This window comes from Myotis myotis, unplaced genomic scaffold (genome assembly GCF_014108235.1).
Source record: "Myotis myotis isolate mMyoMyo1 unplaced genomic scaffold, mMyoMyo1.p scaffold_m19_p_5, whole genome shotgun sequence".
Taxonomy (NCBI): domain Eukaryota; kingdom Metazoa; phylum Chordata; class Mammalia; order Chiroptera; family Vespertilionidae; genus Myotis; species Myotis myotis.
This window is the reverse complement of record NW_023416357.1, coordinates 49,591,983-49,609,390: the sequence shown is the minus strand read 5'-3', so window position 1 is coordinate 49,609,390 and position 17,408 is coordinate 49,591,983. Positions and strand designations below refer to the sequence as shown.

The 17,408-nt window shown below is 35.2% G+C and overlaps 1 protein-coding gene across 6 annotated transcripts in view; it reads left to right on the top strand.

Moving 5' to 3' along the window:
* The first annotated feature begins 9,913 nt into the window (after positions 1–9,913).
* Positions 9,914–17,408, top strand: part of MEF2C (myocyte enhancer factor 2C) — a 158,987-nt gene continuing 151,492 nt past the window's right edge. For 3 of the 6 annotated variants that reach the window (XM_036308180.1, XM_036308179.1, XM_036308176.1), the window contains exon 1: positions 9,915–10,119. The gene's annotated coding sequence lies outside the window, so the exon portion shown is untranslated. Of the gene's footprint in view, positions 10,120–17,408 lie in introns of all 6 variants that reach the window. The other 3 variants (XM_036308177.1, XM_036308182.1, XM_036308178.1) reach the window with 2 other exon arrangements.

Here is a 17,408-nt window from a genome sequence, read left to right as displayed (position 1 = left end):
AAAAAAAAAAAATCCCAGCTCCCATTTTATGAAATAATAGTGTTCATGCAGGGATGTCTGAAGTACTCTGCAAGGCTAATTAGAACAGATCAATGTACACTTACCTCTCTAGAAGGCTGAAAGGTGTGTAGTGACTATGTGTCATTAAAAATTTACTTGACCATGGGCATCAGATGTCCATGAGAGTATAACCCTGGTGAGCACTCTCAGTTTCCATTTTACTCATGTCAACCTCAATGCATCAAAAATGGCATAGACACCATTACTATCACCCAGCCTCATAGCAGCTAATGTGCTATATATGTTTAAGCGGGTGGTGTCAATTAACTATATAGCCATATTTGCAATTACTACCACTTCACAATATCATTAACACATTTGGTAGATTTTCTTTCCAAAGTAACATTTATTTAAAGGTTAATCAAAATTCTTAGAACAGCATTTATTATAATGTGATTTTTGATAATTGACTAAATCAGTGGCGCTTAAGAAAACACCCTTGTCTGAGTCCTGCTCAGTATACACCGCAGTGCCATTTGGGAAAAAGAAATACATATTAGAACTGTTCATTTCAGACCTCGTCATGGAGGATCATATATTAATGTAATCAGGTGGTACATTTACATGCTCATTAGTAATCCATCATTAGTCCAAATGCTCACTATTAGGAATAAATGTACGAGTTATTCAGAACACCCAGAAATAGTATTTCTTATTTAAACATGCAGAATGAGCCGACTGAAATAAGTGCACACCTTGAATTTGAACTTTCAAGACACATCACTAAAGTCAATCAGTCATGTCAGGACACTCTTCTATAATAATCTCAATTATAAAATTCCTGCCCCTCCCTAACAAGAGGAGTGGGGAGAGTTCCAATATCTGAATCCTTCTAATTCACTGTAACTGCAAAAAATCCTGATGAAGTATGTGTTTAAATTTTATGCTTTAATACATACCATGCCACTAAAACCACATTAGTTATGCTTAATGCTATTTAATCATATGTCAAAATCCGTAAAATCTGTTCTAGCATGCTAAGGTAATTTAACTGCAATTAATCAATCAAGGAAATAAATAAAATGTAATAATGCCAAATAATGTAACTTCTTTAAAAACAAACCACTCTCTACACATTTATCCTCAAAATACTTACTCACAATACCATTGAAGGAAAACCAGTGAAAATTACACTTATTGAATCTTTTCCCCATTCATAGCTAGCTTCCAGCACTAAATTTACCAATGTCTTAAAGAGATCTTTGGCACAATCTGACTTTACAAATAAAATATGAGCAACTTGAGGGTCAAAATTATAGGTTTTTATCCATTGTGCCCAACATAATATCTTAAATCATAAGAAGTGTAAAGTAGGTGTTTACTGAATGAAAGAATGAATGATTCCACAAACTAGATTATTTCATTATAATGTTGAGGACTTACAAAAATAGTCATTCATTCATTTTCTTCTAGCAAAAAAAACAACAAACACACCCACATTTATTGTACATTATTATATGTTATTAATATTTAACTAAAAGTAGTAGAGCTCTCTTTATTAATTCTCTCCTTTTTTTTCTCAGAAAGTCAGTTAGGAACCAGCAAAGAAGGTGAGTGAATGTGTGTGTTTGTATTGATTTTCCAAATTAAAACAGTGATTTTCTTTCAAGTTTGTAATTTAACAACTGACGGATATAGTTTTGTACCAAGACTAGGAAGGTCAATGATAAATCCTGTGTCTCAAGTCAGCAAGTATTCATTAAGCAACAACTGAATACCCTGCACTATGCTAATAAATACAAATATATCAATAATCTTAATACTGTACTTGTGTTGTGTTGGATTTTTAATACTATTAAATAAGATTATAAGCATTTGGGGAAGAGCAATAGAGATTAACAAGAAGCAGTGGATTTTCCATAGATTTGGAAAGCTACTAAAATTGTTTCTTCCTAAGCAGTCTAAGTATTCCTGAAACATTCATTTTGCAATGAGAGTTGCATAGACCCCAATATAATTGCTCCAGTTTGTAGACAGGCACCACCACCACCATCTCCCTTCTTTGCTCTCTGTCTATTGAAGCAGAGTTGAGATGAATGTACTAATGCCCCCACCTGCAGCCAGGCCCAACAGTCTCAGGACCAAACTCAACAATAATAGGAAGCGTATTCAGAGTCTCTGAGTTTCTCTTCCTCACTGGGTACATTTGGGGGCCAGCTACCACTGTTGAGCTTCCATGTTACTGCTCATGCTCAACTCGAACCTGTGTAGTCCACTAGATCTGGGAGGCCAGGACTGTGGGCCCCGTCCCAGGGGCCTGTGTGGCTCCCTTTCTCTCTTTGTGAGACTGTCTCCATGTCCTTATTCCACACTGTGGTATGTCACAGATACGATTGGATGTGATACTGTGCACCTGATTTTTAGGTATTCCACATAGTTATTCTTTCCACAGCCTGAGTTCATACCATGTTACCTATAGCTGCTGCACTCTGCCCTTTGAATGTTGTTCCTATCTATCTCCGTGCCCCTTGGGTGACAACCATGGATGGGGTCAGCTCTGTATTTATGATCCCAAATGTGAGTACTGGCCTGTATTGCTACATGCATTGAGCCTCACATGTGTGACAGGGAGAAAGGTCACAGATATGATTCTCCCCATGTTCTGGAGAGTGACATCTCACAGATTAGAAGTTCACATGATGGTACAAAGAAATGTACTGTACTATGTAACCTTTCCCCAGTGTTAACATCTTGCATAACTACAATATCAAAACCAGGTAATTGATATTGGTACAGTCCATCGAGCTCATTCATATTTCATCAGTTATACATGTACTTATTTGTGTTTATATGCGTATAGCTGTATGCAATTTTATCACATGGGTAGCTTTGAGAAAACACTATCACAATCAAGACACTTAACTTTACCATGATTACAAGACTCCTGAGTGCCACCCTTTTATGTCCATATCTACTCCCTCTCCTCCCCTCTCACCCCAGCAACCACTGACCTGACTCCCATCTCTGTAATAATGTTATTTTATGAATGTTGTCTAAATGAATATAAGCAACAAAGTATCCTGTTAAAACAAACTTTTTCCACTCAGCATAATTTCTTGAGGTTCATCCAAGTTTTTGCCCTTATCAGGAGTTCATTATTCTTCATTGCTGAGTAGTATTCCATACTACGGATATGTTAGAGTTTGTTTAACCATTCATCCATTGACAGACATTTGGGTTTTTCCAATTTGGGGTTATTACTGACAAAGCTGTTATGAAAATTCCTGTCAAGTTTCAGTGTGAAAATAAATTGTAAGATTTTTAAAGGCATAATAGTGTCTTATTCATCAATCTACCGCCAACACTTTAAACAGCACATAGTAGATCTCCAAAAATATTTGTTGAAGAAAAGAATTAATGAACTACAAAATTGCCTCTAAATGGCAGAAAATAAAATAGGACTTGTCTTGTAGGGGAAAATAATTCATTGGGAGGGAAAATATCAGCAAAAGTTCCTGAAAGTTGCACTGACAATGCTAAAACTATAGCAGTTTTCAAAGGGGACACACACACACACACACACACACACACTTCAATTCGAACATTTTCCAATTTGGGTTAAATACCAAGCTTCATATTAAGATATTGCTTGGATTAACAAGTTACGACTGAACTATTATTTTAGAAAAAATTGGGGAGCCTTCCTATTCTAGCCGAGATGGACTAAAGGGGGCTGGATATATCCTCATTCTTAAAACAACAACAATAATAACAACAACCACAAAACTCCTTTAAAATACATGAAGCAATGACTTTTAAAACATGGAACATCAGGCAACAAAAAACAATAATCCCTGAGAAACTAAAAGCTAAGGAGGTAAATCTTCTGACTGCCTTGCTTACCGTTTTGAGGGTGCTTCAGCAGTGGCACGGGAGGGTAACTCAAGAGGCAGGTAGCAAACTGCCTGAGTTGAGGAAACAGAACTGAAAATATGGTAGAATAGGGTAGCTACAGTTCACAGGACAGAGCACCTGGCAGAGTGGTGCTGCATAGAGAAAGATCTGAGATCTCCATTCAAGAATTAAGCAGAGTACTGAGCTGGGCAAATACGTATTCCTAACCCTAAGGAATAAATGGATGTAAATATTGATCAATACCTTCTAACATCACAAAAAGAGAAAACCAGCCATCTTGCCTAGCCGCCTCCAAATAAATTTGGTCAAATTCCTAGTCCCAATTACCAATTAATTTGAAAGACATGGGACAAAGGAGCTTATTAAACAACTCCACAGGAATGCATCAGTAAATATAAACAATAGGAAGCTCTACAGCACAAATTAACCCAGTTTCCTCAACTAATAAGAAAAATAGGCAGGGGGGAACCTATGGAGTAAAAGAGAAGAGAAATATCAACCAATCACAATGCAGGGATCTTGTGTGTGTTCTGTTTCAAACAGTAAAAAGTAATTATAAAAAATTATGAGACAGTTGGGAAAATTTGAATACTGATTTTGCATATTGGATAATAATAAAGAAGTATTGACTTTTTAGATGCAATCCATTTTTTAGATGTGGTTCATATTTTCAGTTAAAAAAAAGTCTTAATCTATTAAATATACCTCTAAAATAATAAAGGATTAAATGATGTCAGGTCTCGATTGGCTTCAAAATAATTTGAGGTGGGATGGGAAGTGGAAATGATGAAATAAATTTGCCCAAGCGTTGATAGTTACTGAAGGTAGGTGTAGTTGTATGGAAGTTCATTATATTAAAATATGTAAATAAATTTATAATAAATTGAGGCAGTGATTAAAGACTCAGAGATCACAGTACATGTTTCTAAGTGAAAACAATTTCTCAGGCATAGAGATATCAGAAATGATATTTTATGAGGACATTGAAGACTGTGATTTGTAGAATTCCCTTAATGGAGACCATGTTTTCCCCACACAAGTCACTGGCTTTTCAGGGTAGAAATTTTTTCTGAAAATAGGTTTGGCGGTATGCAAGCAGTTGACTACCTAATTGAAGACCCCAAAAGACATGAAAGGAGATTAAAAAAAAACTGGGTCTATAAATGTGGTTATTATTTCTTCCAGTTCTTTTAATAAGGCTAGGTTTATGAAAAGTCTAATAGAGCATATGGCTGCTCTCCTTCCAACATCATCTCACAATACTACTCATCTAAATGATGTTTGCCATTCCTGCATTTCTTGTTTGCTTATTGTTCTCAAATCCACCTACAATTCATATTTTTTAGTCTTTTGTTTTTTTTAATTTATCTTTGTTGATGAGTGTATTTCAGATGTCCCCGATTTTTGGAGATGTTCAAAATTTTTTTTCAAGTTAAATAACTCATTAGAGAGTATGTTTTATCTAGGATCTGATTGTTTTTAAGTAAGAGGGACACTCTGGATTGCTTGTCCAAGGTTCTATCATAAGAAGAACTCTCACCCAGCCAGTGTGGCTCAGTAGTTGAACGTCAACCTATAAAGCAGGAGGTCACTGTTTGATTACCCACCAGGGCACATGCCCATGTTGCACAAGAGATCCTCAGTGGAGGGCATGCAGGAGGCAGCCCATCAGTGATTCTCTCATCATTAATGTTTCTCTCTCTTTCCCTCTCACTTTCTCTCTGAAATCAGTAAAAAATAGTTTTTTAAAAAAAGAACTCTCCTCTCCTTAACTTATATGAATTCTATCTATCCAAAAGGATATGTTCAAATCCAAGTGGAGTTCCTAAGAAAGTGAGTGTTACATCTTCCTTTAAAAAAAAAAAATCCTTCGTTATCTCTGATTCATTATCCTACAAATAACCAATAAACTTTCAGTATAGTTTAGGTAATTATTCTGTCTATAATATTAATGTACTAGTAAAATAATCATCCTGCATCACTAAATGCCTGAAAAGGTCATAGGAACAGATTTAAAACCTAATGTGTGTGTTGAGAGCAGAATTAGCTTTGGGGAATCAGGACTAGTGAACATTTTTGTATGCTGGTTAAGTCTGGGGAATTATTTCCAAGGATATATTGTAGAAGTTGTAAGTGAACTTTCCAAAATATGTATCAACATAGTTAGAACTTTCATTAGAGTGTTTTTCTTTTTAGGCACCGTCTTGTTTATAATGGTCATTTAAAAGTTGCTACCCTAGGTTTATAAAACAATGTTATAATGTCTTCTCATCAACAGTATTAAAAACATTCATCTCTGGGAAAATGTTATAAAGAAATTCCATTGCAATAATAACTCAGATATTAAAGCAAATGTAAAAATGTTACTGTATAATAAAATACCAACAGATTATAAATTCTATGCAAGAGGGTATTTTGAATTCTGATGAAAGCAGAATACCAGTACAGTACATACTAGTCAAGTATGGCCTATGTAAATTTAAATAAAATTCAAAATTTAGTTTCTCCATTGCACTACCCACATTTCAAGGGCTCAATAGCCACATGTGGCTACTGGTTACCATATTGAACAATGAAGATATACAATGTGTTCATCATCACAGAAAATTCTCTTGTATAATGATGGTCTTTGTTTAAGAGACCATTACTGATAAATGGATGTGCATATATTTATTTTTATCAAGTCATTTGTCCTTTGTTATAGGAGGTTAAATAAATGGTATCAAATGTAAGTAATTTTTCTAAAATATCTATAATCTAATGTAAGTAGTTTAAAATGTGCCACACTCATTGCAGTATAGATTTTCTTTTTTCTCTCCCTACAGGAGAATGAAATTTCAAAAGATTCCATTCCTCAAGAGTGGGAATTATAACATTAGCCAATCCTCCCCTTCAATTTGCATTTTCTTTCTTTATAAAGACCTGTTCTAACCTTGCTCTGCATCCAAGTTTACCCAGCAATGGCCCAACCTTTATTTTGTGGCAAGGAATTCCTATTTTAGAGGACAGTACTTCAGACCTCAAACTACACACTTGAGAAATTTGTAACCAGCATAAAAAACTCACTTCCTACCCAGGTCCTCCTACCAGGTAAGGAGGTTCTTACATCCTTCAAAAGTCCCAGCAAATTCCTTGGTCTTACAACTTCTTATCTCTCAATCCAGAAAGATGCATTTGGTAATTTATATATAGAAACACAGAAATGCATAAACAATGCAAGTTGACCTTCTATGAGAAAGTGAAATGCTCCTACAGTTAGAATTTGAATACGAGGGTCTGTCTGATTCAATAGAGAAACTATGAGTGAGATTCTCTCTGCCATTTATGCTTAGCAAGGAACCATGTTGCCGTGGAGGGACAGAAATACAAGAGTAACTAAAGTAAATGAAAATGATGTGAAGAACTCCCAAACCACAGGGCTCAACCAGTTGCATTTATGCAATTCCTGAAAACCTTGATGAAAAGTAAAATGTCCGTATTTAAAAGACTAGATAAACCATATAGCTGATCCAGATGGTTAAAAAAGAGAGATCTATAATTACATGAGTATAGAGAGAATTTGAAGTATTTTCATGAAAAAGTGAACAGTAACGAATAATCATTTGTTGTTGAAAATTTTTATTTTAAAAGTAGATAGTGCAACTATAAAAAAATAATAAAGTCTAGGTCCATGGTCAGCAAACTGCGGCTCGCGAGCCACATGCGGCTCTTTGGCCCCTTGAGTGTGGCTCTTCCTAAGCTTTAGGAGTACCCTAATTAAGTTAATAACAATGTACCTACCTATAAAGTTTAAAAAATTTGGCTCTCAAAGGAAATTTCAATCGTTGTACTGTTGATATTTGGCTCTGTTGACTAATGAGTTTGCCGACCACTAGACTCTAGGTAAAGAAACTCTTAAAAGAATATTCCAGCCGAAACTGGTTTGGCTCAGTGGATAGAGCGTCGGCCTGCGGACTGAAAGGTCCCAGGTTCGATTCCGGTCAAGGGCATGTACCTGGGTTGCGGGCACATCCCCAGTAGGAGATGTGCAGGAGGCAGCTGATTGATGTTTCTCTCTCATTGATGTTTCTAACTCTCTATCTCTCTCCCTTCCTCTCTGTAAAAAAATCAATAAAATATATTTTTTTTTAAAAAAAAGAATATTCCAAATATTTTAGAAATGGGTCATTTTCCAGAATAGCATGTTATTTGGAAACTAAATTTCCACAGCAGGTTCCGTAGTTCTGAAAATTAATTAGAACCTTGAAATTAGCTACAAAAAATGTACATTCGTTTGGGGACAGACAAAAAAGAAAACATAATATGCCAACTTCCCAATGTTTTCTGCTAACAGCTTATTGCATCTTGGAAATTACACTTGCTTTCAGGATCCTTTGCATTGTTTAAATTCGAAGTTCATCTCTTTGTTCACTTGTTCACTCCCTAAGAAAATCTAAACCCAATAAATTGCTATAAATGTTTACCAATAAAATAGTTTCTGGGCAATTTTTTCTTATTTTTAAAATTTAAGGAGTTTTATTATAATTAGGTGACTACATACTCCTGGCACAAGGCCTCTGAAATGTTGTTTCTCAAACACTAATGGGTCTTGGGAAAGTTTGAAAGTCTCAGTTCATTAGGACTTGAGTAGCTGTTTTCTACCTAAGAATGAGTATTGATGGAGACGTTGGGACCAAACGCATACTTTCATGAAATATGATAAAAACGTAAGGGTTTTGTTATGACGCACGTAGCAATCAAGAACCTGTTTCTTTTTAGCTGGCTCCTAAAAAGTACCTCCCATATAATTATTAAATAAAAGCACTCACTTATTCAGTACTCAGCTAGCTTTTAAACTCTGAATAAGAGAAGTACACAACGAGAGAGGTACTTACATGGTTTCCTTGGATACTGGATGATGCCATTCAGGTCTATGTTTTTATCTGAAAGTGGTGCCCTGCGGAGAAATGAGGTTTGGTGAGTAGCTGTTTATACATAGTAAGTAAATAGGAACTTTGTTTATTTTGCAAAGCTTTTTCTTTTTTATTTTGACCCAGATTTCTTTTTCTCATCACACCCAACCCTTATAAACAGTGATAATATGATAGAACTGGTGCTTTGTACAACTCTTTTTAACACCACTTAAGAAATCATAATTATTAAAGAGAAGCTCAGAATTCTTTGGCTCGGAACATTACTCCTTGGGCTGCTTAAATATCTTGACTACTATTATTGATGTCAGATGTATCAATGGACACTGCCTGCCTCTCTACTTTCCTTCAAAGGGAATTGTTTTCAAACTATCAGGAAAGAAATTAATCCTTAAAAAATTCACATCAATGATAAATGTCCTTACCATAATCAAAGAGTAAGAGAACACTAGCCTTAGCCAGCTCCCAAACCCCCTCAGACATTAGCTGCCATTTTAAATGTAGTGGGACCCTAGATTCCCAATAGCTTAAATGCTATGTGCATACAATTTTGACTTTCGGTCTCTCAGAACTACATGCTTTCTAATTTTGGTAGCATGATTAATCCTCCTATGTGATAAGTTTTAACCTTCTAATATTTCTTTGGATCGAAATGAACAAATGGCAACAAACTTTAATGCTTAACACAATTTAATAACCTGAAATGAAGGAAGTGTGGGGTATGTTTCCATTAAAAAGTTTCCAGCCTCAATTAATTGAACAAAAACTTGTCTTGTTCCAAGATTATTCTTGGAAATGTAATTTCGAAGCCTGTATGAAATCAGAAAACGTACTTTTTGACCATATGAAAGCAATCTCATTTCTTTTAGGACTGATTTTTGGATAGACTTCCGATTTGATATTTTCCTTTTGAACTAGCAGCCTAGGGGCCTGGAAGGGGGGAGGGGAGGGAAGCAGTTCTGTGTTCTTCTGCCAGCACTGACAAAGGTCTGGTTGTCAGTGATACCTTTACAGCTAAATTTACTCCAGAGTGACAGGAGCAGGTGCACCTCGGCCTGCCAGACACTTGTGCACGGGGATCACGCATCTTACGGCCTGACGATCAAGGGGGGAAAGCCTGGGTCTTCATAGAAAAGGAGAGGAGGCAAACGCAGCCCAAACTGGGGGGTTTCTCTTCAAAGCCAGCTGGTCTGGCTTTATTCTACAGGAATTTTTTTACCTGTCAGAGTTTGGACAACAAAGCCCTCAGCAGGTGCTGACGGGTACAACTTCCTGGAGAAGCAGAAAGGCACTGGTGAGTTTCAATTGCCAAAATATATTTTTTTAATATCTAAAAGTTGATTTTGTTATCCTAGAAGAGGCGCTGCTGTGGTACCTACATTCAGAAAGCTGATGAGACCACTGGAATCAGAGCCAAGTAACTCAACAGTGGGTTTGCCTGGTGTAGAAAGTGGAGCTGTTACCATTTGAGAATTTTTTTAGATTAAAAAAAGTTTTTTGAAGGGAATACTTTATGTTTTTAATGTTGGTCTCTTTCATTACTATCTTCAACATCTGAAAGATGAAGAATTAATTACATATATGATAGTATACTATTTAAATAAACACAAATACCATTTCATCTTTTTTCCTAATTCTGTCATCTATTATGAGTAAAATGTTATATTTTTAAATAAATCTCCAAATAAAAATGTGAATGGTGCATGCTCTTTTTAGACATTTCATGTGCTAGTACTTTTTGTGTGTGCATGTGATAGGAATATGATTAGGGAGAACATTAAATTAACTTTATTTTTAATACACTGTTTAAAAACATGTATTGCACAGAATATTTATTAAAAGTAGCAACATTTTCTCATTACTTTACAGAGAATTTCTTTAGAGAAAATTCTTTGAAATAACAACCAAGACAGTTCTAAAGCATGTTTTTGCGTCATTGATTTCCAAAATTAGTACGTTTATATATTTGGTATTTTTATTGTGTGAATTCAAAAGTTTAGGCAAAAATATTTTTATTTTCAGAATAGGATTTTAATTAATGCAAAAGATGGAAAAATGAGACCACATGTTAGACACATTTCTAAAAAGTGATTTTATTTCAAGAAATCATTCTTTTAACTATGCTTCAAGCATTTCTCTACAAATTGTTGCATTTTAGCAAATTGAAAACATTTATTTAAGCTAGTAAGGAGCTCAAAGCTAGGGACTATACATAGTAAACATATGAAACCATTTTAATAACCAAATTCCATATTCACAAGCAACATAGGCTAATGAATGTAAAAGACACACAGCATACACTGATCAAAAATGCTATAAATTATTATGCATAAAATCAATTTTCTGGGCTGCGGGGGGTAGGACTGGTGCTTAAGAAGAGAAAGGCTCACCAATATAAATTACTAATAGTATGAGGCAATTATTTTATTCTGATAATCCCATAAATAATTTTCAATCTACATGCTCAACATATAGTTGTGTACTGGGAAGGTAACAAGATCTGACTTTTTAGAAAATAACCATTATATCTAAAACAATTTTCAATGATGACACAGATATTCCACAAATTTATAAGTATTATACTCTTTTACAGTGACAATTGCTGTTTAAAATTATGAAATATTTGTAGTTTAAAATATTACCAGAAATGCTCCCCCTAACCAAAAAACTTAATATTTTAAAAACATAATCTTATCTACACTTAATGAACCCATATTTTTAAATTAAAACCCAAATATGATTTTCATTATAAATTATTATATGTAGACTATGGTTCAGAAAATTAAAGCATATTTTATTTTTAATATAGAATATATTATAGTTTCAAAGTGGTATTTTTTGTGTGCTATTTTTCTTCATTATATTGATTCTGGCACCTGAGTAACCATGGTTGCTAAATATTTTAGATAACTTCATTAGCCCTTTAAAGAATGAGTATGTGTTCCATGCACTTGATGATTTCTTGTCAATTATATGGTCAGTTAAATGCTATATTCCTAAAGACTCAGAGCACTCACTTGTAGAATAACTAAATACAACACAACTGAACATACACTCTTAAGTCAACTTCTGAATTATATTTGTTACGTTTTATGTGCATAGTACTGTTGGCTATAATTATTATACTATTTGTAATCCACCCCAAGTATAAGCAATAAAAAACTTCTTCCAAACTATTTTTATGACACTTGTGAATTATTAAAGCGTGACTGAATCTATTAGGAACAATGGTAGGTTTAGCCCCAAAATTTCTTATTTATTATTTTAACCACACCTTGAGTTGTGGGCTTAATCTAAAATTCCATGTTTTTTCTTTTAATTATAAGAAGAAGTTTTACTTTCTAGTTTGACATGCAGCTACATGTTTGCCCTTTTCTGATAAACTTTCAACTTTCATGTCATGAAAATACCTATGCCAACCCCTTCAATATAGAGGAATGCTTTCTTTTAATAAGTCCTAGTCAGAAATTGTGGCTTAAAGTTTCAATGACTCATATGAGCCCTAGAAGGTTAATTTGGAAACATATGCATTTTAAGCATTATTTGCAATACATCTTCATATCTTAAAGCCAGCTTATTTAAGTGGATAAAAAATAATTATTCTAATTTTTGAAAAGCATTTTGTTTACCTTATATATTCATAAAGACAATCTAGATTCTCCAGCAACTAACTTCAATAAATTATATTCTGAGTATCAATCTATTTAATTTCAGGACAATGAAGTTTCCAGCTAAAATGATTTGCTTGTAAGTAAAGAAACAAAAATATTTTGGCAGCTTTATATGTATCTCCTCATTGACCAGCCACCTGACTGACAGCTGTCAACTGTCCTCAGGCCAAATGTAACCCAGTAAAGATAAAAATTACATATTACTCATCCCTGTTGATAATACCTGGTGCCAGTAGATTTTCAAATAGGAATAACTAGACTGTGGATATAAAGAAGTAAAAGAGGAATCATTTCAACCACCTACCATTCTTCCTTTGTGATTAACTTATTTCCCCCTCCTGTTCTTATTTATCCTACTTCTGTTGATATCCACATCTCACACCTACAAAGACTTAATTTCCTTACGTGCAATTCACATGTATGTAACAAGTGTGTGTCCATGAAAATACTGGGCAGCCAAGTAATGATGCCGATACATTTCTTTCAACCAAATCTTCTTTGGGGCTCATGAAATCTTAGAGTTGTGGGAGGGCATCTTTGAAGCTTTCAACTACTCATTTCAAAGAAAATGAAACAGAATGAAGTTGTGTTTGAAATTTTCCCTAGTCACCAACATGAGAATGTAGATGCAGACTTGGGTCTGTCTCCCAACTTCATATCCAGTGATTTTTTTTTCTATTAGACTTTAAACATATGAACTATCAAACTATAAATAAAAAGAGAACATGGAAAATTAAAGTGAGTTACATTCCTTTGGAGAACTGTTTTCAGTCACTAAACTTAATAGCTTCTTGGAGAAATACACAATTTTATCAGAGCATATTAAAATTATTAAGTGTAGTTTTTTTTTTAAAAAAAAGAGCATAAACACATTAAAATATGTATGGTACATTCTTTTTTAAAAATTCTCTTTGCCATTTATATTGATTTCTAAACTGAAAATGTGATGATGTAGGTAAAATGTCAGAAATAAAAAAAAATCGGTGGCAATATATGTTTAGAAGATGAATGTAAGAATCAAAAGTTGAGGTTTTTTAAATTTTAAAATTTTTTTTAAAATATTAGTGAATAATTAAAAATACCAAATATACCAAAGCACAAGCTTATGTATAGTACTCAAGTGCAGAATATATTAAATAGTGCATATAATTGATTCAACAACTAACTTGCGTGTGTGTGTGTGTGCGCGTGTGTGTGTGCGTGTGCGTGTGCGCGCGTGTGCGCGCGTGTGTGTGTGTGTGTGTGCGTGTGCGCGCATGTGTGTGTGTGTGTGTGTGCGTGTGTGTGTGTGTAACTACCAACCTCTCTGCAAAGGCCTCATCAGCAAGTGTTTCCTAACAGCTCAGAAATTCTATGACTCAATAATCCTGTATTAATATAACTATCTTATATTTATTCAAATAATCCTTAGTGATATTAATAAAGATTTTATATTGCTATAATAGAATTTGTTGATAATGCTCTACAACATACTGATTCAGTCCAGGTCATGAAAATATATTCACAGTAAATATTTCATTCTTTTCTGACCCTCCAGGAAAGAAACTGTGTAGGAGACATCTACCTTGTTCTGAATTTAAAACAATTTATCTTAACCCTGGACTTCGCAGCAATATTTGCTTTAAAATTCAGACATACAAATGAATTTAAAAGGGGAAGGGGCATGGTGGCTTAAAACATTGATATAGAATATGGAAGAAAATTATGGATAGGTTTTCCCTGCAAGAGATTAGTCTAAAATAATCTCCAACAGCTTAGCAACTAAATTATATACATAAATTTACAAATATATGTGCTTATTCCACTACATTTAGTACAAATCACCATTAGTTATTAATAAGCAAATAATTTAACAATATGCAATAACAGTGTGTAAATCAATTGCAAGCAAAATAATGAGTAAATAATATCCATTTCTAACCATTGTGAAAGACAGGGGTGTCATAACAAAATAGGCAAAGTCACAAGACCTTTAAAAAATTCAGTTATCTCCCCACGTCTCCATGGGGTGTTGGTGAAAGGGAATAAGTTGTCCCTCTTTGGCCTTGGAAAGATCATAAACGTTTTCTCTAGAGAGCTGAAGAGTGTTGTCCAAAGAGCACCAGGGCAGAAGCAGGCAGCTCAGAGTCGTAGAATCAGTTTCACTGCTTAGTAGCTTTGTGATTAGAAACAAGTCATGTCACCTCTGTGAGGCTACCGAATGGACGAGACTCTGCTGGGCTAAGTGTAAGTCGTAGGGAAGTTATCCAATAGAATACATTTCCTCTGCTTCATGTGAAGTCCCAGAAGAATCCTAGACCATATTGGCGGCTTTCAGTCTGCAATGGCACGCTTCACCCTCTCCCTATTGCTGTAAGTAGCCCACCATGTCAGCATTTCAAATCATTAAAACTAACAACAGTATTTAGCCTGTGAAATCAGTGGGCAAAACAAAATCACTCTGTAATGCACTACCAACCAGCTGGCCATATTTTTCCCACTTGGGTACCCTGGTAACAAAACATGGAACAGTCTCACCTTCAAAATTATATTACCACACATAGCTCTGCGGGGCTAAGTTGACACAAAGGATTTGATGGTCACTTACTGTTTTTAGTTTTATAAAATGGGAGAAAAAAATTTTAACAAAAAAAAATATTTACCACACTCACTGTAAGCCAGTATGATGTGTTCGTGTAAGAAAAAAAACAAATGTTGTAATAAGAAACAGAAGCATCAGAGAACCCCTAAACTGAAGTGTTAAAAATATCTGGATTCAACAGAGGTTAATGGCACCAGCTGGGTATGAAGAGAGGTTCAAAGGCTGGGAGCATGGATCACCGTGTTGTCTGGGATGGCCATGTTGTGAGGACCCCTCATAATTGCTGGGCAGACAGAGGGAATTACTGAGATCGCAGTGAACATTTATATTGATAGAAAGTCCCTTTAGTGCAAAGCCGATGAACAGTGCTACTCCTGGTTGCAAAGAATCTAGGCTCACAAGTAGCCGGCAGTCACTGAAGCATGAACCTGTCTGTCGGTCACTAACGGTAGAGATACCTGGATCTGAAACCCACTCTAAAGGTTTTCCTGAGATCGTGGGATTCAAAGAACATATTCCATCCAAGAAAAGAGCTACTCCTCAGATAAGTAAAGATTAAAAATTGTTCAGACATTTGAGAGAATTAGGTCACCATATTGGTTAATCAGTTTTCTAATGACAGTGGACAGCATTCAGGGTGTGGCAAATGTAGGTATATGGTTCTGAGTACACAAAACACAGAGTGTATTCTTATATTATTATTTATTGCATTATTTCCCATACAAACAACTGTAACCCTACCTTTGCCACACCCTGTATATGTGGCATGTCTATTTGCTTGTTTACTATAGGCAGCAATTCAGGCAGTGGTAAGAGTTATTCATTTTGAGCTCTCATTCTTTCTATTTCGAAAGGTGGTAACTAATATAAAGTTCTATGAAACTTGTTAAGAATAGTTGAGAGAATAGAATCAAATAATGGGGGAAAGTCGAGGTTATTAAATTAGAAGGCCTTCGCAGATCTTATGCTTACTCTTACCCTAAGGCAGGGACTTGCAAGCAAAATGTATATAAGAAACACCTGAAGAGGTAGTTAAACTGCAGACTCCCAGCCTGTAGCCTGAGGTGGGGCCTGTATTCTGAATGGATTTGGGGCACTCTGATAAACTCTTCTCTGCACTACATTGTTCTGTTCTCACAAGTGCCTTTTCTTCAAGAGGGTCGGTTCTCCCCTACAATAACAAGAAAACAAGCACTTAAGTCTTTCATTTATTAAATTATTTTTATGTGGACTGGTGAATAATAAAGTTCACCCAATACTAGTTGTAAGCCAGAAATCATTCTCAAGTTCTACCTGAGTTTGGGGCACTATATAATGCAGCTTAAAACATGAAAAGTGGCTTGAACTGACTCTTCAACAATGTCATAAGAAAACAACATAGACAGTACTTATGAGACGTCGTTATGCCATACACATTCAAGTTTTAGAATACTTAATCATCACTGACTAGAGAGCTTAAGAGGTTATAGATTAGCAATAATGTAAGGGAGACCACAGGCTTTATTTTGCTGTGCAGGAGTTATTTTGTGGCCAGAGGCTGCACAAACTAGAATCTTATAGCTACACTAAAGGCTCAGTGCACGAATTCGTGCACAGGTGGGGTCCAGCCAGCCTGCACCAATGGGGGCCTATTGGGGCCAGGCTGATGGGGGTGGGGCGGCTGCAGGAGGGGGGGGTGGCAATTGGAGGCAGGAGTGGCACGGGGGAAGGGCCATGGGAGGTTGGCCAGCTGGCCCTGCCCCCTGGACAAACTCCCAGTTGAGGGGACAATTTGCATATTAGCTTTTTATTATATAGGATAAGATTGAGGTGAGAATGTGTGGATAGGTGACCATAAATCCTTCACAAACAATTGATGAACAACATAACACATGTCTTATTCCCTGTGAGATCATCATTATTGTAACTAAAGAGTGATTATGATTAATAACAAAAATAGTTACAAAAACTCTTCTATAACTATATTGTCTATAGTACATATCAATTGTTTAGATATAAACTTCTTTGTTAACAGTATTTTATTTGGAAGTAATTCAGATAGAAAAAAAAATTGATAATATCGTATGGTCTGAAACAGAAAATGTAACTTCCAAAGCAGTGAAAAACAATCTGAGTAATTATTAATAACCAACCAGTCATGTGTATGTATATGTGACTTTGCTGAGTTTATAACTGAAAATAGAAAATTTACAACTGAATATGAAGAGATGGAGCAGAAAAGATGAAGGAAGGAAGGAAAAAAGAAGGAACTGGAAAATATGGGAATAAACCTGTTAATAAGCTATTTAGCTATTACTAAAAGAGGTCAAAAGAAACAAGAAAATTATAGAA